A 27504-nucleotide genomic window follows, 5' to 3' on the forward strand; every position below is an offset into this window, starting at 1 on the left:
ATTGGGTTAATGTAGAAAAATATAAATGTACTCAAACATTTGGAAAGGGCATGTATGGCTTGTCTGACTTGGGGGGAAAAAACCTCAAAACATCTGTTTTTATATGGTCACTGTTGGTAGTGGGGAATCTCTTCAAAGTAGTTCAAACATTTGGTTGAAAATGGACAAATATACAATCAAATATGTATATTTTTCAGTACCTGAATAGATAATATGATAGACATAATGTTGCCATGATAAACAGATTTTCCTATAGTGAATCTAAAACAACCCAGTATTTACCAAGCAGAGGGACACTCAGACCTGAGTGACTTTTAAGTTATATCTTCGATTTTTAAAGAACTTTGATGATTTTATTGATAATGAGTATGACACATAGGATTTCTTTCTGTCTTTTTTACACAAAGGTTTCAGCAAACTGATTTTCAGGGAAGAGGTGTGAGCTAAAAGAGAAGTGAAATAGTTGTTTGTTATTAAACAAACATGCTTTTTTATTGAATTAACATGTTTATGCATATTTGACACTCAGGTTTATTGATATGTTCTGCTTTTTCTAAGATGAATCCTGTGACAAATGACAGAATAAAGATTGCACGTCACTATCTCTGTTCTATCTATGTACTGCCACTGGGCAAAGATTTCTCATTTCATACATCATTTACAACTTCCTAAAGTAATTTTACACAGCTCATATCCTCAGAACCAGGCACAGCAATTATCTCTACCCATATATGCATGCACAGGCATACTGAATGTAAAGACTGCAATTCTACACAGGCTCCCAGAGTTCACAACTCTACATAAGAAAAGTAAGTAATAACTATTAAGTATCATCCAATTAAATAATTCTTTTCTTTTTTTAGTTCACCCAGAACTACAAGCTTCTAATGGTTATTTCAGAAGATTTGCTTTTGGAGAAGTCTTTGTAAGATATTGTTCTACTTATTTTGAACTTTCCCAGTAGTACTAGATGTATCAATTCTCTTTGATTATTGGTAAAGTAGATACTTGGCTTTGAAAGAGAGACCTAGGTTCAAATTTTACTTTTGGCACATTGTACAATATGTGTATCAGTCACTTAATATCTCATTGCTCTTAGCAACCTTTTAAGACTTTGAGTTGCATAGCAAATGCTGACTTGTTTTGTTAGAAAAAGTTCCTCAGTTGATGCTCACAATATGAATGAAATCCTAAATCCAATTCTATACTTATCCTTCTATCCATTCTTTCCATTTTTCTGGTTTCAAATGATAAAAACACTCAAAAATGCATTACTGAAGTAAGAAAAACCATTATACATGTATATATGTATTACACACACACACACACATATAAATATATTACATATATCTATTTTCTTTTGGGGAGGGGCTTTCTTAATCTTTATTACAAGGGTAGCTTATTGGATTGGGACAGGAAATAAATTATTAAAAATGAATGTTAACATATAATGAAAAGATTAATTTTTAAAATATTTCAAAAATGGAATTCTCATTAGTAAATTATGTCTTTGGTTTTTTAAAACTAGTATAAGGAATTCCAAATTTTTTTCCCTCTGAACTTTCCCTTTTATCTTCCTTGATTCGCAAATTATTGTGGAAATATATCATTGTACTCAATGCTATTACCATTTTATAATATCTACAATATATAGTATCATAGCATAAATCACATGTGATATATAGAGCACATATATAATATATAGTTTATATAGCATTCAAATAGTATATATGGCATGCATACATATATTATACACACACATATAGCATATGTATATAGTACATAGGATATATATATGTAGTACATATAAATAATTGTAGTATAGTATATATATAGCATATGTATGCACTACAGAGTATAACATATATACTAATATTATATAAAATATGTAAAATGCATAGTATATGTTATATATATTACAACATAATAATAACATTGAGTAGAATGGTATGTTTCTACTATGATTTGGGAATCAGGAAAGATAAAGGAGAAAGGAATAGATAAATTCTAACTTTAGAATCCTTTGTACTAGTTAAAAAAAACCCCAAAGACTCAAATTGATAATGAGAAGTCCATCTTTGAAAGCTTTTTAAAAATTGATTTTTTAAAATTTTACATCACATTAATTTCTGATTAGATCCCTTCCTGACCCAACCTAGCTCAACAAACCATCCTTTATAATAAAGATTAAGAAAGTCAACAATTAACAATGTCACAAAACCAACACATAGACTGATTCTACATCATCTCCCACTTTAGTGAAATGAGGAAGATTAATTTTCTCAACACTTCATTGGGTTGGTTCATTTGGCATTATAATGATACAGTGTTCATTTTAATTTTATTATTTTTATCCTATCTATATTATGGTAGTATATATATATATATATATATATATATATATATATATATATTCACATAGACACATGATTTCTGATTCTCTAGATTCTGTATCAGTTCATATTTTCTCATGATTCTCTGAATTCTTTATCTTAATTTATACTTTTTCTTGCTATGTTAGCATTTCATTTCATTTTGGTATTAAAATGTTTAGTCATTTCACAATTTATAGATGCCTATCTTATTTCCAGTTCTTTGCTTATATAAAAAAGCATACTATGGAAATTTTGATACATAAGCAGTCTTTCTGTCAACCTCCCTGGAGTACAGGTTAAAGTTAATTTTGTATACATATATACATGCATTCACCATACTCATACTCATATGTCTGTGCCACATGTATGTGTGTATATATATATATATATATATATATATATATATGTGTGTGTGTGTGTGTGTGTGTGTGTGTGTGTGTGTTCTTTAAGATCCTATTACTTGGGATCATAGGATCTAAAATTTAGCTCCAGAAAGAATCTTGAGAGTGATTAAGTCTAATGCTCTCATTTTACACATGAGGAAACTGAGGCATAGAAAAATTAAATACTTTGCCTAGTGTTACATAGCAGATTAAGGCAGAGGATGAACTCAGTCTTCCAGATTCTAATTCTAATATTGTGCTAGCTATCTGTCTTCAATTAGTCATTGCTTATAGGTCAGTTAAAGACCCTAAATTATTTAAATATACAAAGTAAATTATTTGTAGAACAGTCAAGTAATTATCATGATACATGAAAAAAGTTAAACTTAATATTTCATTTTAAGATGATGATGGCAAAAATTGATAATTTATATATTTTTTTATCTTTATGTTATGGTTTTACCAATTTGTCAGAGTAAAAAATTACACTGAAAAGTGACAAATTAAAAAAAAATCATTGATGTATAACTTCAAAACATACTTTCTTATCTTTGGTGTGATTTAAGTTAAACTTGATTTTGAAATTTATTTACCTCCAAATATCATTATGTCTGACTACTTTGGACCTTATTTCCTGTTTCTGTTGGCGTATTTTAAGATAAATATATAGCTATATTAAATACTGTAAAATGTTTCCACCATTGCTTTTATTTTAAAAAATCTGTTTAGGAGTTTTATGTGACCTATTGTTTGATTTACCATTTATTTATGTAAATAGATAAATAATTAGATATCATTTCTACTATTTATCAGTTATGTGAATGGATAGATAATAAAATGTTACTTCCAAAACATTTTTTTTTCCATTGAGAGTACAGAATCATAAAGTCTCAGAGCTGGAATGAATCTCAGAAGTACAAATGACATTTAAAAATCCCCACTAGAAGATTTTAGATGAATAATCATTTAGCCTTTGAAGATCTTCAATGAAGCAGATTCCATTATCTGGTGAGAAATCTCATTCCATTTGGAGGAGTTCTATTTGCTAAAAAGCTTATATTTACCTCTGCAGCCTTTACTCATTGGTTTTCCACTATTTACAGAATACAACAACAGAACTACTTCAACCAGTTACTCTCTCAGGTGGCTGACGAGGTGATGTAGTAGATGAAGACTAAGCCTGGAGTCAAGAAGGCTTGAGTTCAAATTCAGCCTGAGGAACCTATTACCTATGTGGCCCCAGACAAGGTACTTAAGCTAAGATTGTTTCAGTCCTTTCAACTGGTAGGATAATTGCAGTGTCTATTTCCCAAGGCTGTTGTGAGAATTAAATGAGATAATATTTATTAAGGGCTTAATGCAGTGTCTGGCACATAGTGGGCACTTAACAGATGTTGTTCCTTCCCTACTTCAGTACCAGGTAAGGTTGATAATATTGCATCTTTTATTTTAGTTGATTTAATTTTTCAATAAAAACACAAGGAATTATAGGCAGTGAGGTGTAGAAACATCACAGAAGGAGTGAAAGGCCCTGATTTCTAGGCTCTTACAGATTTTGCTACTAGTTTTATAACATTTTTATATCTCAGTATGCTCATTTATAAAAACACAGGAATGAGACTAGATGATCTTTAAAAATTCGAATTTTCGCTTTTTTTGCTTATATTGATGTGATCTGTGTTATTAGTTCTGTGGAAAATGACACATGCTTAGAAATTAAATCTTCTGTTAAATTGCTCTTGGGTTTAAAATAAAAGAATATTTTATATGAAGTGACTCTTTTTGCATGTTCCATAAAATGTCTACAGTATTTGATTTGGTCCATCCATTCTTGTGCTGTTAGTTGCAACATATAACAAATTGGAGCTGAAGGAGTGGTTCCATTATATCTTGATATTGTGGATAGTCTCATCCTTTAAAATAGTGCTGGCATTTTCTTGAAGTACTCAAATCTACACATCTGTTTTCTATAGTTAGCTGGTTTTTGAAGACTTTTAAACTCTGCATTATAAACTGTCTGGATGATGCTGAGACTGAGTAAAGTAATGTATGTATACAAAATGTCTATTCAAGTGTGATTTAGAGTTCTTCAAATAGACAATGTGGTCTGAAGCAGTCCTTTTAATGAGCTTTAACATGAAGATGAACAGTCAAAGAGCTAAAGCTTGGAACTGATTACACAATTTATCCCAAAGTTGTAGAAAAAATAGTGTTAGCATCACACTTAAAAACACACAGAAGAAGATTGCTAGAAAGATTGTCACATGAACAAATTCCTAAAGGCTGATTCCTCCCTTTCTTCTTCTCTGAATTGGGTCAAATATAATTCCCCAAATGGTCAAATAGAATAACTTTAGGTATTATTAATCAGTTACAAATTTATGGCATTAAGATGAATGAAGCCTATTGTCTGCTGTCTTATAGAAAACACACAGGCTCTTCAGATCTTTGGAACTTTATAAGAAAATAAATAAAGCTTATTTACCTGCATATGAATAGATTTGAGGGCAAATTCTTGCCATATTAAGGTTGTTCATATAAGATTTAAGGCATACAGATTCAATGGAACAAATTTTTATTAAATCAACCAAGCAACAGCTGTCTATGTGATGTGCCAGAAACAGTGGTAAGTGAATTATATATAAAGTATGGCAAAGACACATTCACAAAGAGTTTACATTCTAGTGGGGAAGACAACATGAAAATAACTATGTACATACAAACTTAATACATAAATATATTGGAAGAGTGATTTGATGTTTGCAAAGCATGATTTTTTTCACTTTATGTTTTTATATTTTTTTTTCTTGGTTTGTTTTCTTTCACAGTCTGGAAATATGTTTTGAATAACTGCACATATATTATTTTTATCAAATTGCTTACAATCTCAGGGAGGAGGAGAGCAGGAGAGAGGAAGAGAATTTGGAACTCAAAATTTAAAAAGCAAATTTTAAAAATTGACTTAACAAGTAATGGGAAAAATAAAACATTTAAAAATGTTTACAAAGCTTGGTATATATATATACTTTATTAATACATTTTGTTGGTTTTTGTTGTTCAATCATTTGGGATTTTCTCGGCAAAGATACTTCAATGATTTGGAATTTCCTCTCCAGTTCATTTTACAGAAGAGGACACTGAAGCAAACATGGTTGCAGAATCATACAACTAGTAGCCAGATTAAAATTCAGGAAGATGAGTCTTTCTGACTCCCCATTCCCCCTCACTGATTATATGGTACAGCAAATGCTGAGATTTCAAAGCAGGCATTGTTGGGATTAGGTTAGCAAGAAGGAAGTATATGACTTAATTTTTAAAAGCAGCAGGATAGTGAAGGTGGACCTATGATTTTAATGACTTAAGGACTTCAAGTCCTGCACTCTATCCACTGTGCCACCTAGCTGTCCCCTATATTTACCTCCCATATAATATGTGTGTGTGTGTATATATACACACACACATATCTCTATGTATATATTCATGCATGTGTATATACATGTCCATATATACACATAAAAATGTATGTAAGGTCCTATCAGGGAGAAGACACTAACAGAGTTTGGGATATGGTAGAGGATTGGGAAATGTCTCTTAGAAGGTGGGAAGTGAATTGTCTTTGTTGTTGTTTATTTGTTTTTGTTTCATAATCAATAGTGAGTTAGAGAATTTTAAAAATATGGCTATAGCTAGTTTGATTACTTCATTTGAAAACTGTTCATATCTTTTGATCATTTATCAATTGAGAAATGACTTTTTTTTTTATAGATTTGACTCAGTTCTTTATGTTTGTGAAATGAGGCCTTTATCAGAGTAACTTGCTTTAAAATCTTTTTCACAATTATTTTTCTTAATTTTATTGCTCTCCATCTTGTTCCCCTATTTATTTTATTCTCTTTCTTTCCTTTTACTCCCTTTACTCCTTACAAAACAAAAGTGTTTTGCTTCTAACTACCACCATTCTTTTTGTCCTCCCGTCTATCATTCTCATCCTCTTCTCTTATCCTCTTTCCCTCTTATTTTCCTGAAAGGTAAGATAGATTTCTATATCCAATTCAATATGTATGTTATTCCCTCTTTGGACTAATTTTGATAAGAATATGGGTCACTCACTCCCTCTCACCTTCCCTCTTTCCTTTCACTGTAAAGCTTTTTCTTGCCTCTATTATGTCAGATAATTTGCCCCATTCCACTTTTTCCTTTCCCTTTTTTCCAGTGCATTCCTCTCTTATCTCTTAACTTTATTTTTTTCAGATATCATCCCTTTATTCAACTTGTACCTGTGCTCTCTATCTGTATATACTCCTTACTGCCCTAATAATGAGAAAGTTCTTATGAGTTATAAATATCATCTTTCAATGTAAGACTACAAATAGTTTAACCTTATTAAGTCCTTACTGATTTCTCTTTCCTGTTTAGCTTTTTCTCTCTAGACTTGTATTTGAAAGTTAAAATTTTCTATTCAGCTCTGGCCTTTTTTTAAAATCAAGAATACTTGAAACTCCTCTATTCTATTGAATTTTTCTCCCTGAAGTATTAAATTCAGTTTTGCTGGAGAGGTAATTCTTGGTAATAATCCTAGCTCCTTTGCTGTTTGGAATATCATATTCCAAGTCCTCTGATCCTTTAATGTAGAAGCTGTTAAATCTTGGGTTATTATTTCTTTCTGGCTGCTTGTGATATTTTCTCCTTGACCTGGGATCTCTGTAATTTGGTTATAATATTCTTGGGAGTTTTCTTTTGGGGATCTCTTTTGGGAAATAAATGGTGGAATTTTTAAATTTCTATTTTATCCTCTGATTTTTGAATATCAAGATAGTTTTCTCGATAATTTGAAGATGTCTAGGTTCTTTGTTTGATCATGACTTTTAAATAATTTAATGATTTTTAAAATGATCTTTCCAGATCACTTATTTTTTCCAATGAGATGTTTCACATTGCCTTCTATTTTCTCATTCTTTAGTTTTATTTTATTGTTTCTGAATTTTTCATGAAGTCATTAGCTTTCATTTGCTTAATTGCAACTTTAAGATATTATATTCTTTGGTGGGCTTTTGTACTTCCTTTTCCATTTGGCCAATTCTACTTTTCAATGTGTTTTTTGTACCTCTTTTATCTTTTGGCTTTGCCTGTTTTTTAAACTCTTATTTTATTCAGTATATTTTTTTGTCTTCTTTAGTCATTTTCCATACTTTTCTTTCATCGCTCTCATTTATTTCCCCAATTTTACTCCTACCTCTCTTACTTGATTTTCAAAATCTTTTTTTAGTTCTTTCATTGTCTGAGACTAATTTATATTTTTCTTGGAGGCTTTGGATGTAGCAGCTTTGCCTTTGTTATCTTTTTCTAAATATGTGTTTTGACTTTTCTTGTCATCATAGTCACTTTCTATGGTCAAAATTTTTTTGTTGTTGTTGTTCGTCTATTTTCATAGTTTATATCTTGACTTTTAATTCTTTGTTAAAATAGGACTTTCTTCAGGATGGAGAGTGTACTGTCAAAAACTTCAGTGTTTTTGTGATTTAGGGACCTGTGTGTTTTCAGTTCTCCCAAGGTGTGATCTAAGTAAAAACATTTACTACTTTCCTAGCCTTTCCTGTGCTCTAGTTTATGAGCCACTACAAGCACTCATCTCTGCCCTGGAACTGTGACAAGGGACCCTGCTCTACTGTAGCTACAAGCTCTGGTGTGTTAATACTCCTCTTTTCCCTAGGACTGACTGCCACCCAGGACTGTGATCCAGATCTGAGAATGGACAAAGCAACAAAAATCCTGCCCCTAGTGCCAGCAAAAAGACCTCTAAAATCTTCTTCTGATCAGTCGTTCAACCCCCTTACCATTTGTGGACTGCAAACTATGGAAAATGTTGCTACTACTGCAAATTCAATGACTACCAAGACTTGTTCTTAGTTTGGTAGCGTGTTAGTGTACCCTGTGCTGGACTGTGCTCCACTCTCATCCCAGCATAACAGATCTTTACTGATGACTTTCTAAGTTGTCTTTGGCTGGAAAATGATTTCACCCTGTCCTTTTATACGTGTTGCTCCAGGAATTGCTTTATAGCATTACCTAAAGATATTCAGAGAGGTTTTGGGGAGAACTCAGGTGAATCTTTTCTTTTTCTTTGCCATCTTGGCTCTGCCTCCTGAGATGAGGCTTTAAGGGGGCTAGGGCATCCAAGGAGGTTGAGATGGAAAAGAAGCTCATTCTAGGTATGGCAGAGAGCCAGTGAAAAGATAGGAATGAAAAGTTGGAGATGGAGTGGGGGAATAGCAAGAAAGCCATTATTATGATAGGGAGTATGTGGCAATAAGTATATGTAGACTGGAAATATTGAAAGAGGCCATATTATGAAGACTTTAAATACCAAACAGGATATTTTATATTTTTTTCTGGAAACAATAGGGGAATTTTGGAATTTATTTAGTGTAGAGGTATGTATGAGAATTTTAGGAGAATCACTTTAAACACTGAGTGGAAAATGGGTTTAAATTTAAAGAGCCTTGAAGTTGGAAGGCTATCTATCAGACTATTGCAATAATCGAGGGATGAGATCAAGAAGAACTGAAACAGAGTAATAGTATAAAGTGCAAAGAATGGGAGATGTAACCATTTTTGTTATGGAGGCAGAAATGACAGGTGGTTAGGTATATGAGCTGAATGCAAGTGAGGTGTTGAGGATGACCCCAAGGATATAAGCTTGGATGACTGGAAGAATGGTGGTATCCTCAACAATAATTGCAAAACTGGGAAGAGAAAAGAGGTTGTTTTTTGGGGGGGAGGAATTGAATTCTGTTTCAAACATTTGAATCTGAAATGTCTACAACATATCCAGTTTGAGAAGTACAAAAGACAGAAGGTAATATGAGATGAGCTCAGAAGAAAGATTAGGATTAGATATATAGATCTGGGACTGACCTGAATCTAAATAATAATTGAACTCGTGGGAACTGAAAGGATCACCAAATAGCACACTATGAAGGGAGAAGAGAAAAGGATAGAGACTTAGATAGTTACCAAAGTTAATGGATGTAGAATCAGCAAAGAAGACTGAGAAAGTCACATGTCAGAATTCAGAAGGTCAGTAGTCAGATGAATATGGGGAAAACCATATGAAGAGACAGTAACATCACAAAAAAAAAAAAAAAAAAAAAAAAACTTAGAGAAGAGAGAGTATTTAGAAGGAATTCTTCACCATGCCCCAGAAGGGTCATTATGGGGATAATTTCAACATCATGTGTGATCTAAACAACCTTGGGATTCCACTTCATCATCTTACTTTATCTTTCTGATTGGAGGTAGTCACTATAAATGCCAAATCTCTATTAACGGAGAAAACTCAGCTCATACATGTCCTCATTTTTCACCTGGCTGCACTACTTTGGGACTTCTCCGATTACTCTCTCATTGGGTACCTTTTCCTCTCTCTCTCCCCTCTCTCCTAGCTTCCTTTTATATATTATCTCCCTCATTAGATTGTAAACTACTCAAGGGCAGAAACTATGTTAATTTTACTTTTTTTTTTTTTTTTTTTTTTTTACTATTTTCATTTCAAAACTTAGTATAGTGCCTAGCACATGGTAAGTACCTAATAAAAGTTTATTGAGTATTCACTGAGAGGATGACCAGCAATATTAAAGTGCTGATAGTGAAAAATAATGAAGATTGAGGGGAAAGACCCAACTGTATGCAAGGCATTGGGAATTCAAATTAAAAAAAAAAATTAACAGCCCTTGGCCTTAAAGATTTAGGGGTATGTGGTGTTGGTGATGGGTGGTGATGGCTTGTATGTGAACAGATAAATACAAAATATATGCAAAGGAAATACAAATTAATTGCAGTGATTGCAGCTTTAAAAAAAACTGGCAAGTATGGTGATTGCAAATCAGGAAAATCTTTTTGAGGATAGAATGCTGGAAAATATTGCACCTGATCAGCTTTAAGGAAATCAAGGGTTTTAAGAGACTGAAGGGAAATAATGTTATTTTACTCAAGATGAGAGTCAATGAAGTATTTTGGAAAGAATACTTAATTGGTAATCAGTAGACATGGACAATATCATACTCATTCTGCTACTAGCTGTGCATCCTTGAACAAATATATTAACATCTCTGGGTTTTAATTTCCACACCTATACAATAAGGTATTTTATTACATAATCCTTGAGATCTCTTTGCTTGAATTAAAAATATTTAATTGTTTGACTTGGTGTTAGATTCAGTAAAAAAAAAAAAAAAAAAAAGGCAAGACCTTGTTGATTGTGCTGTTAATTTTCTGAAAAAGAAAACTCTTGAAAAATCAACAGATGTGGGATTGATGTGGTAGGAAAAAGAGAGAATGGCTTCATAAATGTTTGTTGAATCAAATTGAACTGGAAATTCTTTTGAGATATTTGTACATAAATGCATCTGAGTTTATTGGTACCATGTGCATCTAAAATAGACTCAGCATTTTTCATGCCTGCTTTTGTTATTTACATCATAAATGCTGGAAATGTCACCCTTTTAACATCATCTAGTCGATCATCATTTGATCTAATGATTAAATTCAATTTCATTTTATATCAATGTATATATTTTTATAAGCACATGTTTGCATCATTAGGATGTAAGCTCATCATGAGTAAGGATTCTTTTATTCCTCATGTTTATATATTCTCATTACCTAGCATAGTTCCTGGCAAATAGTAAGTGCTTAATAAATACTTGTTGATTATTTTTTTTGGGGGAAATATTATTTATGCTCTGACTCACTTAAATTCAACTTTTGTGAAAGTGAAGACATCCTCTTGTGATGTTATTGGTTCACTTTTAGAATGAAAAATGAACAATAATCAAATAAATACTGAATACAGAACTATGTATAAAGAGGAGCAAATTCTTGAGTTGATAGTAGACATTGAATCTGGACTTTTAGCATTTATTGACTTTAGAATATTGTTAAGTTATTTCTCTTTTTTGCTTTATGTAATCATTAAACATGCACCTCAAAAGGAATAAACATGGGACACATGAAGCAAACCACACTACAATATTCCATGTTTCAAATTGTGCCCTTTATTCAGCTGAATTTACTTGCTAATCGAATCCCAAATGACATAAACTTATTGTTTGCATATTTCTCACCTTTAGGCAAATGCAGAGAAAGTGTAAGCTTATAAAACTTAGAAAACATTTATTTTAATCACATTTTATTGTTCCCTCTTCCCTCCGGACCCTTACTGAGGTAAAGGTAGTCAGAAAGAAAAAGTTCAGAGAGCAAAATTGGAACTAGTAAACTCTACTGACATTAACTCCCCAGGAATTTCAGCATACAGATTTTCCCATACAAGTCCCATTAAAGTTAATGGAAGTCGTGTGACTAAATCTCCCTAAAGGGCACTAAAAATGTACCCTGCAGTATTAAAGTTTGTACCTAATTTTTACTTTCTCTTAATTAAGACTTTTCTATTGATATATCATTTCATCATCACATATGCACCTACTCCACTTTATACAAAGATTTGAAGAGGGATCTTTTCTTCATAGAAGCTCTATTATTATAGGAGCATAGGAGTCACAGAGGACTTAATTGGTGTTGCAAATATGAATCATATTTTCATCATAATGATAAAACAGCTTGATTTTCTGAGATTTCCCCTCAAGCTCTATGAAAAATAACTTCGCTAACCACAACTAATTCCAGAAATAAAACAATTTCATACCAGCTGCTTAAAATTGTATTTTTAATGACTGCTTTAAGTGAATACTTATTAATAAATTATTAATAAAATGTTATTTTAGAATGACATTCAAAGCCGAGTTAAGGTTTTAATTAAACAGATAAAAAGGTAAAAATTAGTACAGTAACTTTCAAAAGAAGCTTTAAACAATTTAATTTTATAGAATCATCTATAGATACACATATATATGTAATTTTAATTTAAAAAATTTAACTTAAAACTTTTTTGAGTAATATGTGAATATGAAAAATACCATAAGGATTTTAGTCATGAATTCATGATTATTATATATTTTCCAGGTGTCATTTGCTTATAACATTCTAGCTGAAATATTAATCTCATTTATTCCTTTAAATACTTCTTCCCTGACATATCATTACTTGGAGAAAGAAGTTAAAATAATAAAATATAAAAGCAAAATTAAAAGGAAGGTATAAAAATGACAGAATATCTGCCATTCATCCCTCCCCCCATTAAAATCAATAGTTATTTCTGGGGGGGGTAGTTTATACAAAATATTCTAAAAGGACAATGAACAATTAAAATAAATAAATATAGCAAAGGAATTTAACATAAATTCTTCCCCAAAGACTCAGTTTGGAATTCAATTTGGTATAAGATTCCAGGCACTGGAATTCCTAGAGAAAGTTTAAATGCAACACATTCTGATATAGCTACCTTTTTCACAGACCTCTGTTTGCCAGAATTTCCTATAAAATGAAGCTAGTGTTTTAATCTGATGAAAAAGCCTAACTTCTCCTTGCTCTTTTAAAATTTATTTTGGGATCTTGTGTGTTTGAGTGAATGGTTTTGAAAATGCCATTCATAAGCTATATCTTTTGTCTTTGTCTTTGAACTGGTATAGTTAGTGAAAGACATTATTGGGCTTGAAGTCTAGAACAAGTAAGTTTGAATTCTGCCTGTGAAATTTGTCAGCTGTGTGATCATGTATAAGTTACTTAGCTTTTCTAAGCTCAGTTTCCTTATCTATAAAAGAAATTTGATTACTTTTAAAGTCTCTTGAAATCCATGATTCTTCTATGCATAGCAGGTCAAGTAGAGCATAAGCTCTATGGCGATAAGGATTGTTTTTGTCTTTGTCTTTGTATTCCATAATGTCTAGCACACAGTGGGCATTAAATTAGGGCTTATTGTGTTCTTGACTATGATCAGAAAGTTTTTTATACTAGGCTCTTTCCTGTCAATCAATCAATCAATCATTTATTAAGTGCTGACTATGTGGCTGGTACTGTGCTATGGGTTAGGGATACAAAAGAAGGTAAAAGACAACCCCTGCCCTCAAGGAGATCACAGTCTAATAAGAGAGAAAAGAAGCAAAAATATATGTCCAAATAAGCTAAATACAAGATAAATAGGAAATGATAAAAATAAGAAAAGCAGAATTAAGAAGGATTGGGAAAGGCAATTGTCATTGGTGAACACCTTTGGTGAACATGCATGCACCTTCCTGCTTTATATCTCATATGATTTTAAGACTCAAACAAAGTTATTTCAGTAGTTATATCTTTCAATGAATCTTGCATAATTTCGATGTATGGAAGGGAGAAATGCCATGCTGCAAGTTAATCTTTAAGTTGATGTTTTATTTTAATAAACTATTTTTTTCAACAAATAATGCCTCCTCCCAAATAAATAAAACACCAAAAACCAATTAAAACAAAACAACCAAGCAATGTAGGATGATGTACCATGTAGATCTTTCAATTAATTGTCTGATTAGAAAGATATAATGAACTGTTAAATTTTGCTGTTGAAAGTCCACTTGTTTCCCACTAATAACTTCAAGAACATTCTTGTTGAATGCATATTATTCTTATTAAATATTATGTAGTTAGGAAAGTAAATATCTTAGTAGTTATTAATGATCTCTCATTTTCAATGATTTTCAATGGTAGTATAATCTTTGCTTAGAAAGGCAATTGTGAGAAACTCCCCTCATTGGTGGAGATTGATTACTCAGGGGGATTGGGGCATCACATATCAGATAATGTTCCTCATATTCTGTTGGTGGACATTGATTATTCAATGTCCTGCAACTGTGAGAGGCCAGCTTGACAGATTCTTTTATCTTAAAGTTAGATGCCAGAAGAATTGAAGAGACCTCAAAGACCCTGTTTTTCTCTTTTCTCCAGCTCTTCCCCAACCCTAATCTGCTCTTCATGTAGTGAGGAGTGCGTTCTATACCAATGAACTCTGTGATTCAGAGTAGTTAAGTTCAGAAATATTTTCCATATCTATGTTAATTTCTCTTCCTTTAGATTTTTTTTTTTTGTTTTTTTGGTGAGGTGATACTTCAACAGGCTCACAATTGTCTTGAATCCAGAATGGATCTCCATGGCTTGATCTTGATGCATCCCCATCCTTGATCTCTTTATTTATCTCTACCTACTCTATAAGTACATCCAAAATTGTGAAGTGGGGTTCCATTGTCCTTGATAGTTTAAAGTTTATAACAAATATCTTTCCAAATCATTTTCATTTTTCTTTTCTTTGTTCTCCCAAATTCATCCTTAAAATGCACTTATAATCCCTGTACTTGGTTGGATATCTCTTCAACTTATTTTTTAAAGCTGATTTTTCCTTCTGCAACTTCTATTTTTCTAAAAGAAGACTGATCATGACCTTCTATTATCCCTCCATTTTCTTAGTTGCCATATCTCCTCACTTGGCAAGTAATTCAAGTGATTCCAGATCAGGGTATTTTTAGGTTGTTTTATTCTTCCCATTAGGACAATTGAAAGATTTCAGTTAAACATCTACCGAAAATTATTCTAAGCATTTTCTATCTTTTCTTCTAAACATATGCCATTTTTCAACTTCAACAATATGTTGAAATGAATCAGGTTGGAATTCTTTTATTTTCCTCATTTTTAATTCTTCTATCTTGAAAATTTTATACTGGACAATCATTATATTAAAAGGATAACTCCTTTTGGAAGGAGTTTTAAAAATCAGAACCCTGCTAGCTTTTGAAAATCCTATTCCCTTTTCATTGCTCCTGCCTCCCTCTTTATCTTTTAACCTCAAGATCACACCTCAAATAAGTTATTTAACTTAATCAAGGATGGGATGTATTCCCATTTTAAGATTTCACTTCCTTGTGACTCTCCATAATGCTTGCAACCATTTTACATCAGTCTCCTCAACTCAGTGGTACAGGATTTTGCAATGTCTTGTCAGTTCTGTGAGGTCACCATTGAACGCTGTATGTATCTGAACTAGGTGTTAGTAGGAGTGTATAGGAGTGGTCTTTGCTCACTCTAAATTGTTGTGCCTGGGCTTTCTGTCCCTGTGTGTGACTATTGACTCTTCAGAAGGAGGAGCAGAGGCCTCTGGAGATCTCTGTTCTGTTCCCTGTGGGTTCTTCTAAAACTAAAAGGAGAACTCTAACAGAAAAGAAGATACCAGTTTTGTAGCCAGTGCTTCCTGAGACTGTATCTCCTAATCAGGGATGATTGATCATGCTTCTAGTACATTTTTCTTTTATTATTTTCTCTTGTAGCCATTGTGCTCTATTGCCTGCCTGGAGTGTGGGCTCCCCCTTCTTCCCTGGGCACCTTGGATGCAGTTAGGGTTATTAGACTTAGAATACAATAGGCACCTTGCTCCTGCAGCTTCGGCATGATCTCAGCCTGAGTTTTCTTGCTGTTGGGGTTACTTTATAAAAGCCAGAACCTTTTTTATTTTCTTTTGAACAATTTTAAACCTAACTGTAACATGATACATTTTGAGCAGTTAAATAGTCGTTTTCCTGTGAACATAAAGTTAGGCATTTTTTTTTAAAAGAAGTGATTTAAAATTAGTTTTGTTTTGAGGATTTACAAAGAATACCATTATACAGAAGTCTTACTTTTTAATTACAGAGAATTTCTTTACACATAAAATGTTCTTTGCATTTTTGGAGACTATGCTAGTAGGATCTCATTTGTGACTTTTCTTACCAAGTTAAAAACACTTTGAATATGAACCTGGGGACAGAGAGAGCCTGTTCTTAAGAATCAATGTTGATGAGTATGGATAAGTTCCTCATGCTTAGTTGGGCCACTAGGTGATGAATTCTTTGGCCTTGGCAACACATGAAACAAAGAGACATGCTATCAAATGACCCAAGAAGCCCCTTCAAGACATGCTCCAGGGTATAGCAAAGCCAGAACTGTGTATAACTAATAATTTCATGCAAACATGCTTGCTCTTTGTTCTACTTGAAATCAATCAATCAACAAACATTTATGAAGCACCTATGATAGCCATACACTGGGCTAGGCACTGGACATACAAGTACAAAGAATTAAGTAATTTCTATTTTCAAGGAAACTGCATTCTATATGAAAAAATATATTCTAGAGAAAGTTATTGTATAGAATACTATTTTAATGTCTTTTAGAATGCTACATATTTGTGCATTTATTTTGGGAGTAGATAGTACAATATGGAATTACTAATAAAACTCCTATTTTGTCTATATATATAAAAGTTTTTCTGTATAGTTGGTGCAGTTAGGGTGCAGTGGTGAAGAGTGCTGGACCTGGAATCGGGAAGACTTGAGTTCAAAGCACATTCTGGGAAGATGGTGGAATGGGTCAGAAATTTCTAGGTCCTCCAGATTTCTTTCACAAACAGACAGAAAATTGTCATAAAATGAATGTAGTGCAGCAAAAATAAAGGGGTAAATCAGTTGTCTTTCTAAGGAAAGTGGAGAAGACTTCAGAAAAGACAGAACTTCCAGGGGCTGAGTGAGGTAGAGACAATTCCAGGCTGACTCCTCTGAATCAACAAACTGCAAACCCAGGGTAGCTCTGCCCTGAAGCAAACTGGGCCTCAAGAAATTTCACCTTAACTTTCACCTTAGTCACGGCCTCGAGAAATTTCATTTCACAAACTCCAAATATTGCCTCAGAATTTGCTGTGACTGAAGGCAAGTTACTTAATCTCCGTTCCTCAGTTTTCTCAACTCTAAAATGACAATTGAAATATGAAATATGAAATGAATAATATGAATAATATGAAATGGAAAAAAGTTATTTTGTATTTATTTTATATGTGTGCATTTGCTTCTCTGTGTACATGTTATTTCTTTTCAGCAAAATGACTACTCCTTGAGGGCAAGAATGGACTTGTCATGGTTTGGATCTAGCCCGAGAACCCAGCTGAGTTCCTGAACATAAAAGGCTTATGGAATGCTTGTTGAGTGAAGATTAAAATGTTTGCTCCAACTTAAGGTGAATGTCATGGTTTTCTTTTTTCCAGTCTCTACCCCCTCTTTTTTTCCTTTACAACTCCAACACTAAAGAAGAAAACAAAATGTGAATCTAATCAAGATGAATTTGAAGACTAAAATCAACATTTTTGGTACTTAAAAAAATCCGCAATTTCTTGAAAGATGTTGCTTGCTTCGCTGTTATATAGAGAGCAAATTTTCAAGCCTTGGTAGAAGATATTTTCAGAAGCATCTGGGAGCAGATATACTCTTAGTCAACCTTCTGGTGATAAGCTTACCTAGCTTAGTCTTCACATGTCAAACAATCTGTTATAAAGGCTCATGCTTCTAACACAATAGGACAATACCCTTGTATTGGGTTGGAATACCTGTTAAGAACCTATGGTGACATCCACATCATCCTGAGATATCACAGTAAGACATCAGTGGACAGAGTGCAAGAAAAATACATAAAAATGAAAGACTTTCAAGTAGGTAATAATAATTTCAGAATTTTGACCTCAGATATAATGCTTTGGCCTTTGAGTATGCACAAACAAATGTATTTATTCGGCACAATAGCTCTGAGTAAAAAGGAAAACCATCAGTAAAATGACTTATTCTTTAAAAAAAAAAAAGAAAAAGAAAAGCACTCAATTAAAAATTCCACTAATAAAGATCAGTGCTTTAGAGAGGATTGCTCAGGGGGAAGGTCTAATTTGTGCTCCAGTCACTAATGAAGGCTTTATGTGACTATTTATTTACTCCTCTGTGAAATCAAAACTAAGTTCTTCAAGCAGCTTCAGCAATTCATGTTAATATTTTTCCCTTTTTAATACTGAATATTTTTCAGTATTAAAATATTTTAATTAAATCTTAACTAAAATAATCTTAAAAATATTAATTTTTGGTTGTAAAATGTAGTTAATTCCCTGTCATATACCATCTTTATACCTGATTTTTCTTCCATTTCCCTTTTAAATGATCAGGAGTAGGGTTGTATCTCCTAGAAAAACAGTTTTAGTTTGTGAATAACAAACCAGTTAATTCCATAAGTTTAGAAACTTTAATATACTACAGAAGTGCTGTTTTGTAAACAGACATCATTTACCTATCAATTGTCTATTTTTTTTAATGAATCATCAAAGAAATGCAGTAGAACTGGACATTTCTCTATGGTTTAGGAGAGACCATGTTTTCCTTTAGCCAAGCAAACCCAGGGTCATTTAACTAAAGTGAGACGTGAATCAGGCAGATGTGTTCTCTGTATGGTGACTCATACTGACTTCATTGCTACCTTTGGCTTATGCCATCTGCTTTGAAAAGGTGAGTTCTGGGTGAAGGATGATCTTTTTAAAAAACAAGTAGGCATAATGAGGCATACAGGCAGAGGACAACATTTTTATTTTGCTAGATGTGAGATCTGTGCTCTAGTACTGTCTGAGAGTTACACTTATTAGTCAGCTAGTCAGCTTCCTTACTTTAAAAAAAAGAGAGAGAGAGAAAAGAAAAGATGAAACCCTTAAATGTATTAGTTTGAAAGAGCCTGCAAGATACAGTGTTTAAGGGTCAGTGTGTCTCTCTTATGGGAAATTAATGAAATGGTCAAAAGCAGTGTTAGCATGAGGCATTCACTCTGAAATCTTCATTCTAGCGTGGCATTGTGTCTAATAACAGCTCTTAGGGCAAAAACACCTTTAGAAAGCTCACTCTCTCACTTCAGCACCTCATCTTCAATTACAATGTGGTTAGTGCAAAATAAAGGAGTGTTATCTTCTCTTCAGACCGGTCTCTCCTGATTAGGACCCAGCCCATCAAGGCATAAAATAGCCATTGAAGTCAATGGGAGTGAAAGATGGAAGAATTGGCATAAAGCTAATTGGCAATAAAGTCTACGGGAAACTATATAAGAACTCATATCTATAAATCTAGATACCAAGCTGACTATTCAGTTTGAACCTGGGCCTAATTTATTTGTGATTCTATTTTTTTTTAATTTTAAATAAAATATAGGTCTGCTATTGTAGCTGGGTTTCTTATTTTCTCTCCTATAGGGGTCTGGAAAAAAAAAAGTATCCAATGCTTTGTTCTCATTTTACTTGCACTAACATACCATCTTTGAACCAACTATATTTAATGAAAAAATTTAATGAAGAGTGTTCTACAATAAAATGAGGATTCTTTCTCTTACAAAGTTCTCCATAAATACATAGACTGAAAATCAGGCATAGAGATGATATATGACAGGGAATTAACTACATTTTACAACCAAAATTAATGTTTTAAGATACTTTTTGGATATATCAAGAGATATAATGGTAATTATAGGGAATTTCAATTTTCTCTGCTTTAATATACTAATTATGTATATCCCTCTCCAGTCCTGAGATTGAAGATTACTTCTTTATGTTAGACTTCCACTTTGTGAGTTTTTTTCATTTGACTCAGAGAAAATGTGTCCACCAAGGGATTTTACCCAGCTTTCTCAATAATGCCAAGCTTGTAATTCCCCTAAGGAGGGTCTAGTTTTTCTTGCCACTTAAGCCCCCAGTGGGTTCAGGGAATGGTCTTACTAAGGTGGAAAAACCCTACCCTCCTATTGATGATTTTGTGCTTAGGGAATTCTGGGAGAAAGCTGGATTTGCTTTCCAGTTTTACTTAACGGAAATCTGAGACCTATTTAAGACCTTACCTAAAAAAAAAAAAGGCCAGGATTTCCCATTGTATCCAGGCCATCTCCAGTCACCCTGATCTATATTTTGGCACTGGATCTAGATGGCTCTGGAGGAGAAAATCAGGCTCGTGACTTTGCACAGCCCTCTCTCACAAATTCAGTTTACTGGTATGTCTTGGCATTCCCTTTCTGATATTATGTTCTCTTTAAAGAACGAAGTACAAACAACAATGGAAATCTGACATTATTATTATACCAGGCCTTAATTCAAATGAGCAATCCAAATGGTGAAAGAAATGGATTAAGATGGATAGCAAGAAGAAGACTTAGAAAACAGACACTTTCATCAACAAAGATTTTTCTTCCCTACACTTCCCTTTAGTAAGTGTAGATATTGTTCACATTTTTTATATTTTGACCAAAACTAATTTGTTGAGTTTGTCTTTGCCTAGAAAGAATTGTATTTTGGGGGAGCAGGGAGTGCTATTTTGGACTCTAATAGCTATTGCTACATGAGCATCTATAAATTTCACATTGCATTTTTTGGATCTTTTCCCTTTTAATATTTTCCTGGTATTCTTTTTAACCTGATTTGTCAGGTATAACATATATTTGAGTCTGTGATGTTGGTGGTCTTCAGAGCATGATTTTCCTGGGGTCTTGAAGTTCAATTTGAATGAAACTGACCCTACTGCTATATTTAATGCTATGAAAAACACAAAAAAGCCCTAATCTTCGAAGTCTTATAAAGGAACTAAAAATATCACAGTATCATGAAAAACACCCTTTAAGTCATTATACCTCGTTAAGCTTCAGTTTCCTCAACTATAAAATGAGAGACTATACTTGATGATATATAAAGTGTTTTCTAGCTCTAAGACCCATGCAATTATGAAGAAAATAGCCTTGTTTTCAAATAATTACAAAGCAAAAAAAGCAGCTAGGTGGTACAGTGGATGAAGCACTGAGCTTGATGTCACAAGACAAATCCAAATCCTGCCTCGGACACTTACTAGCTATATGACAAGACATTTAACTTTTGTTTGTTCAGTTTCTTCATCGGTAAAATGTGGATCACAACTTCTGAGGTAGTTGTGAGGATCAAAATAGGATAATATTTGTAAAGTGCTTTGCAAACTTTAAGGTGGAAAATAAATGTTATTATTGTAAACAGTTATTATTGTAACTGTTATTAGATGCTATATCCAGTGGTGGAGGGCAGAACCAGAAGCAGTGGAGAATTGCAAAGAAGCAAATTTAAGCTCAGTAGCAAAAGAAGAGGGCATTGAAGAGATTAGATGACCTACAAAGTCTAAAATTCTGTGATTCTGTAATCTTCTTTGAAGATATCTGATACGTGGTAGATGCTATATAAATATCATTAGTTATTATTATTTGTTGAATTAAAGTATTAGCATTAATATTAAATCATGTCATAGTAGATGGAATGTTGGACTTGAAATCAAGAAGATCTGGGATCAAATAATTACTACCTTTATAAAGGTTAACAAATTAACTAAACAATTTAACTATACATTTAATCTATTATAGCGATAAAAGTTGAAGCCACAGTAAAATTTTTGGGAAATATTATACTTGACTCAGGTAACTCTCTAGGACTTAGATGCTAAGTCATAGATGGACCTCCTGTCCTTCCTGCATATTCTTATGTACATATTGGGAGAATCCAGTGTATGTAAGGGATAACATTAGGATAGAGTGAGTCATGGGAGAGTTAAGGTATGTCATAGTATAATGGAGTAAGAATTATGTAATGGACGAGGCAATGTAGAAAGAATGTTGTACTGGGAATTGAGACTTGAAATTTTGTCTATACTCACTAACTATATTTCTTTGAAAAAGTCATATCATATCTTTGAGATTTGATTTTCTCTCTATAAAATAAAGAAGAGAAGAAGATCATTGATCTAGAACTAGAAGGGACTTTAGCAGCCATCTAAGCTTATCGCTTCATTTTAGAAACAAAAAAACTGATCCATTGACTTTATCAATATCACACATATAACATCAAAGGCAAGATTTAAATTTAGATCCAATGTTCTTTCCATTGTTCTAAATAGCTTCTAACTCTGGTGCTTGTCAAATTTATGGAAAGTAAGACTGCATGGAATAGATGAATATTCATGGGGTTTGGGAAAGAATAGTTTGACGAAGGACCAACTAGAAGGTCCACAATGATGATAAATTCTTCCCATCCATAATGGAAATACACAGAAATATTTTAAAGCCCATATTTCTTTCTAGGAGGAGTAGGAATTGGAGGAGTATTCTATTGTTGCCTGACAAAGGAATCTCCACATTCTTCTCTCTTTTGCAAATAGAAAAAAATAGCCTCTAGACAAAATGACCATTATCTAAACATATCAAAAATGACTGTGAAACTTACTGTTTAATTGCTTCCTAACATAAAGATAATGAGAAATTTGTCCCATTGGTCAAAAAAAATTTTGAGGGGGAGATGCTTTACCTTCTCTATTCTATCATATCCAATTGGAGAGATAAGAACACTATATTATAATTTATTACTCATTATGATCTTGATATGAAATTCATTTCGTGGTTGCTTGAGCACCTTGAAAAAATTGAGTTCATATAGCTAGATTTTTTTCTGTGATGATTTTACTGTAGTAGTTAAACACATACCTGTGTGTATGTATACAAATATATTATACATATATATATAATATCACTTTATAAGCTACATTTTTTATTGTTTTAAAGTTTAATTTATCCTACATTTTTGGCATGAATTCTATTTTAGAAAATGTAAAATCCCAATATTTTTACTTTTCTAAAAATTGGATGCAGTTAAGATAGATAAAATGATAAATGAGAACATCAAAATAAATATTTTCTAACACTTCATTTCTTTTTTAAGCTTTTTGTATTATTCTCCCCCTCTGACTCCATGAATTATCAAATCTTTGTCAAATAAATCAGAGTAAATATAATCATATCAGAAATGAGGTAAGTGAATTTGAAGAGGTGATTTTTTAAAGATACAGTACAAAACAAAATTTGTGATAGAAACATAATCTTAGTTTCTGGATGGGGGGTGATGGTAATTGATACAATCAGTTTCAAGAATCAATATTCATAAGTAACTTTTAAAGAAAAAGATGCTGATGTTATCCTAAGTTCAGTTTTATCACATAAATTGTTCAAACTCATTTAATAATCAATTCTGCCTATTTATGTATATGCATATATGTACATTTATCAGATAGCAGAATTTTTAATATTCGATTGCTGAAATTCTATTGAGTACTCACCTGAAAACAGAACATTAAAGTAGTACAAGATTAATACCTGGAGACATGATTTCCATTTTTCTTAAAGTCTTCTCTTTTTTAGAATAATTTATCCGAGACCTATGCTGCTTCAGGTCCATATCTCAAGGGTTAGTTCTAGTTTTTCAGGACTCATTATGTACTTGAAACAAGTCATCTCCATGAGACTCTCACTGTCGCCAAACTGGATATTCCATGTGCCAATTTCCAAACAGGTTTCACTTTATGTCTATTTAGAAAAAAAATATTGAATTTTTGCCAACAGGTCACAGAGCAAGTGAATTCTGTACAAGAAAACCCATGGCAATGCTATAACCTCATGCCATGTTTTGTTGCAACATTATCAGATAATGAAAAATTCAATGAATAAAGATGCACCTGTATTTCAATGGAATCATTTTATCTGATATTTCAAGATTCTATGGCACCAAAATTAAAAGTAACATAATATACTAATGTGCCACTAAGTTTTGGAATTCTACTAAATATGCTTCTTTTTTGTTGTATATTAACAACATATAGCAATATTATTTAAGAAAGGAGGAAAAATGCAACCATTCATTGTTAATTAGTTGCCATGGTAGTAAAAGCACTACTTTATTTATTAAATAAAAGATTTTATACCAAAAAAGGCATTCATCTGCAAGGATGTATCAATGAATATATAATTTAGGGGACTGCAATTTTTATTTTAAGTATGTTATAGAAACTATTCCTTTATGTGACTGGAGATTCTTTGTATGACTGAATCGGGGGTCATTTTCTGATTCACTTCCTATGATATGATCATATAGAAAATTCCTCCAATTTCTACAAGAGAAGGAATCTCTTACAATTACATACTGTCAACCTCTCTCCCCCCAATATATCAATTGTACAATTTAATTTTTGATTATGACTCTTCTTCACCATGATGACTACATTCTGATCCTCCAAAGCACTATGTAAATGTAGGTAGAAAAATGTAATTTCTAATCTTACGTGATATCCCGTTCATCAGGTTGAATGACCCTAGGCATTTTGTTACAATCATGTCATACGTAATGATGACCTACTCAGCCCTACTGGCATCATTCAATTATCCATTTCAACATTGATTTTTTTCGTGCTTTTCTCTATGGGATTTAGACAGTTCTCACAACTTGTCTTTCTTTTTACTGTTGTATAATTTTATGTGATGCCAGAGATACCCCAGTTCATAGTGCCATGAATTCTTTTTGCTTGAAATTCTTGGAAAGATTAAAAAATAATTTATATTATAAATTTTCATTCTTCCCTTCCTCGCTCCTAAGCCCCCTCCCCAAGTTGAATATATTATTATATCTAATTCAATCAGGCCAAATAGGGTAATGGCTAATACACTGTAGTTGAAATCAGAAAGATTAGGGTTTAAGTCCTCTCTTAAATATTTACTTGATATGTAACCATGAGCCACAGATTGAACCTCAGTTTCTAACTTGGTAAAATAGAGTTGTTGTGAGGATCAGAGAAGATAATATATAGGATGTTTCAAAAGTCTCAGTGCTTAATCTATGGTCCTTTGATAATTACCAGAGTTTTCATTTGTGGAGAATCCACATACACATAGGATTCTAGTGAGTGCTATATGAATAAAAGGTAAAAACTGTTCTGGTGTAAAATAGTTTACAACCAAGATTATACCCAGTTCCACAAAGACACAGCTGCCAAACTTAAAAATTTGACTTTAGCATATTTTCTTATTGTATTGCTTCTAAAGTAGGCTTTGAAATAGATAACAAAACTATGCATGAGATCTGCCAAAAGTTGGTTAGATTTTTGTTGGAGGAAAAATTCTACAGTGATAAGTGGACTCAGATGTAACCATTCTGCTATTACTAAAACTAAGCTAGTTTATGTTGATTCCTGTATTAGTCACATAGTTTGTGCTCAATAAATACAGAATCCAAAACAAAACAAAACAAAATACAGAATCCAATTGAATGAATTAATTTTCTTCTTATTCATAATAAGAGACTTTATATCTGAGTCTCTCTGTTACTCAAGTATGAGGAGAATGAAGTCATTGGGAGATAAAACTTTAGAAACCAAGGGAATAAATAAGTATGGCAAAAGCACATGGAGATGTTAAGATTATTTAGCCCAATCACTTCATTTTTCAGAAGTGGAAACAGGTTCAGAGAGATTACAACTTTCATGTGATTAGAGGGGTTCCTAACTTACTTTAACAATTTGTACAGTGCTCTCTGTAGAGAAGCAGTTACATGGATAATTAGAAATGATGGATAGAGTGTACAAAAAACTTGAACTTCTGTATAACTTTTCTCTGGTGCATGTACAGACTCCATAAACTTATTTAGCTGATGCAATTTCCCTATGTAGAGCACCTGAGAAGTTTACTTTTTGGAGAGTTATATGACATATAAAGGAATGATTTTTCAGCATGTAGAGACAAGTATGACTCTTGTCTGCTAAACATATAGATAGCAGGAATCTTTTTCAGTTGAGTAAATAGTAAGAATAGGAGAGTGTTAAAATGGATGAGTCAACTTTGGACTAGGTTTCTGAGCATTCTCTCTGCAATTGCTTTGGTGGTTTAAATTCTTCGCTCATATGATATTATGTCAGAAATAATTTTGTAAAAGAAAGGCCTTGTGGCTGAAAGAAATAGACTTTGGTCCCTTTCCTTTGCACTTGTTCTTTTCCATTTTAGGTGAAGAGAATGGAGTTTCTAGACTTGGGAGCTTGAGGAGACTTCTAGAATGTGGGTTTCAGAGTCACTGAACATTGATGCCCCAGGAGCAAGGATTCACCTTTGGTGATTTATCTTCTGGACACTGGCCAATGGAATGTGAGACGAAGACTCATCTGGCAGTTGTGCCATAACTGGACATGAACTTAAGGAAGTCAATGGTTTTATTGAAATTTAAATTGTATATGTGTATATGCACATATACATACACATATATGTATATATACTTATAAATGTGTATCATATCATTATGATAGCATTACTTGATCACTGTAGTGAATGTGAAACAGCTTTATAACTAGGTTTGAGTGTTTACAGAGGACATCAGAGTCACTCTGCCATTCACCAGACACTATTATACATTAAACTAAAAATTAAGGATATATATGTATATATTATATAATATATAATATGTATATTTATAGTTATATGTTGAGTAGACTTTTCTTCCATTCTCATCCCACTCTATGGGACCTAGGTAGTATCAGAGAGAAAGAGAATATGTTCCCATGATTTTTGGAGAAGTGGTTTTTGGTCCACTCTTTATTTGTTCACCCTATATCACCAAAATAAATATCCTGTAATAAAAACTAATTGATGCTAAGTGGTTAACTGGAATTGTTAAGATTCCTCTAGCAATGGAAAGAATACTTCAGTGTTTATAGCTTGAGTTTATAGCAGCTTAAAGAGATCACAGTAAACTCCTCAAGGTACCCTGGAATACTGAAAGGTAAAGGTAAGCTACCTGGACCTGGGAAAGAGATGGTCATATTCTCCAAATTTAATATGGACACACACACACACACACACACACACACACACACATACACACAGAGGTTTATTTATTTGTGCTATTAATTGTCTAGAATTAAACAAGGTCATAGATTTAGAGTTAGAAGGGACCTTTAGGGGTCATCTTATTCAACTTTCTTGATTTTACAGATGAAGAAACTGAGACTCAAATATTTTAAATGATTTATCAAGGCTCACCAAGGTACTACATGGCACAACCAGGATTACAATCCAGATTTTAAATTCCTAATCCAGTGTTCTCTCTATGGCACCAGTTTATTACTTATTTCCAGAAACATCTG

The 27504-nt window shown here is 32.7% G+C and overlaps 1 long non-coding RNA gene across 1 annotated transcript; it reads left to right on the plus strand.

Moving 5' to 3' along the window:
* LOC116420562 lies at nucleotides 1–27202 on the plus strand. Its single transcript, XR_004230919.1, has 5 exons — nucleotides 1–925; nucleotides 3637–3766; nucleotides 3862–4006; nucleotides 17579–17716; nucleotides 26372–27202. It is a non-coding gene; the product is annotated as an uncharacterized LOC116420562 (long non-coding RNA).
* The last annotated feature ends 302 nt before the right edge of the window (nucleotides 27203–27504 follow it).

Source organism: Sarcophilus harrisii, chromosome 1, assembly GCF_902635505.1.
Source record: "Sarcophilus harrisii chromosome 1, mSarHar1.11, whole genome shotgun sequence".
NCBI classification, from domain to species: domain Eukaryota; kingdom Metazoa; phylum Chordata; class Mammalia; order Dasyuromorphia; family Dasyuridae; genus Sarcophilus; species Sarcophilus harrisii.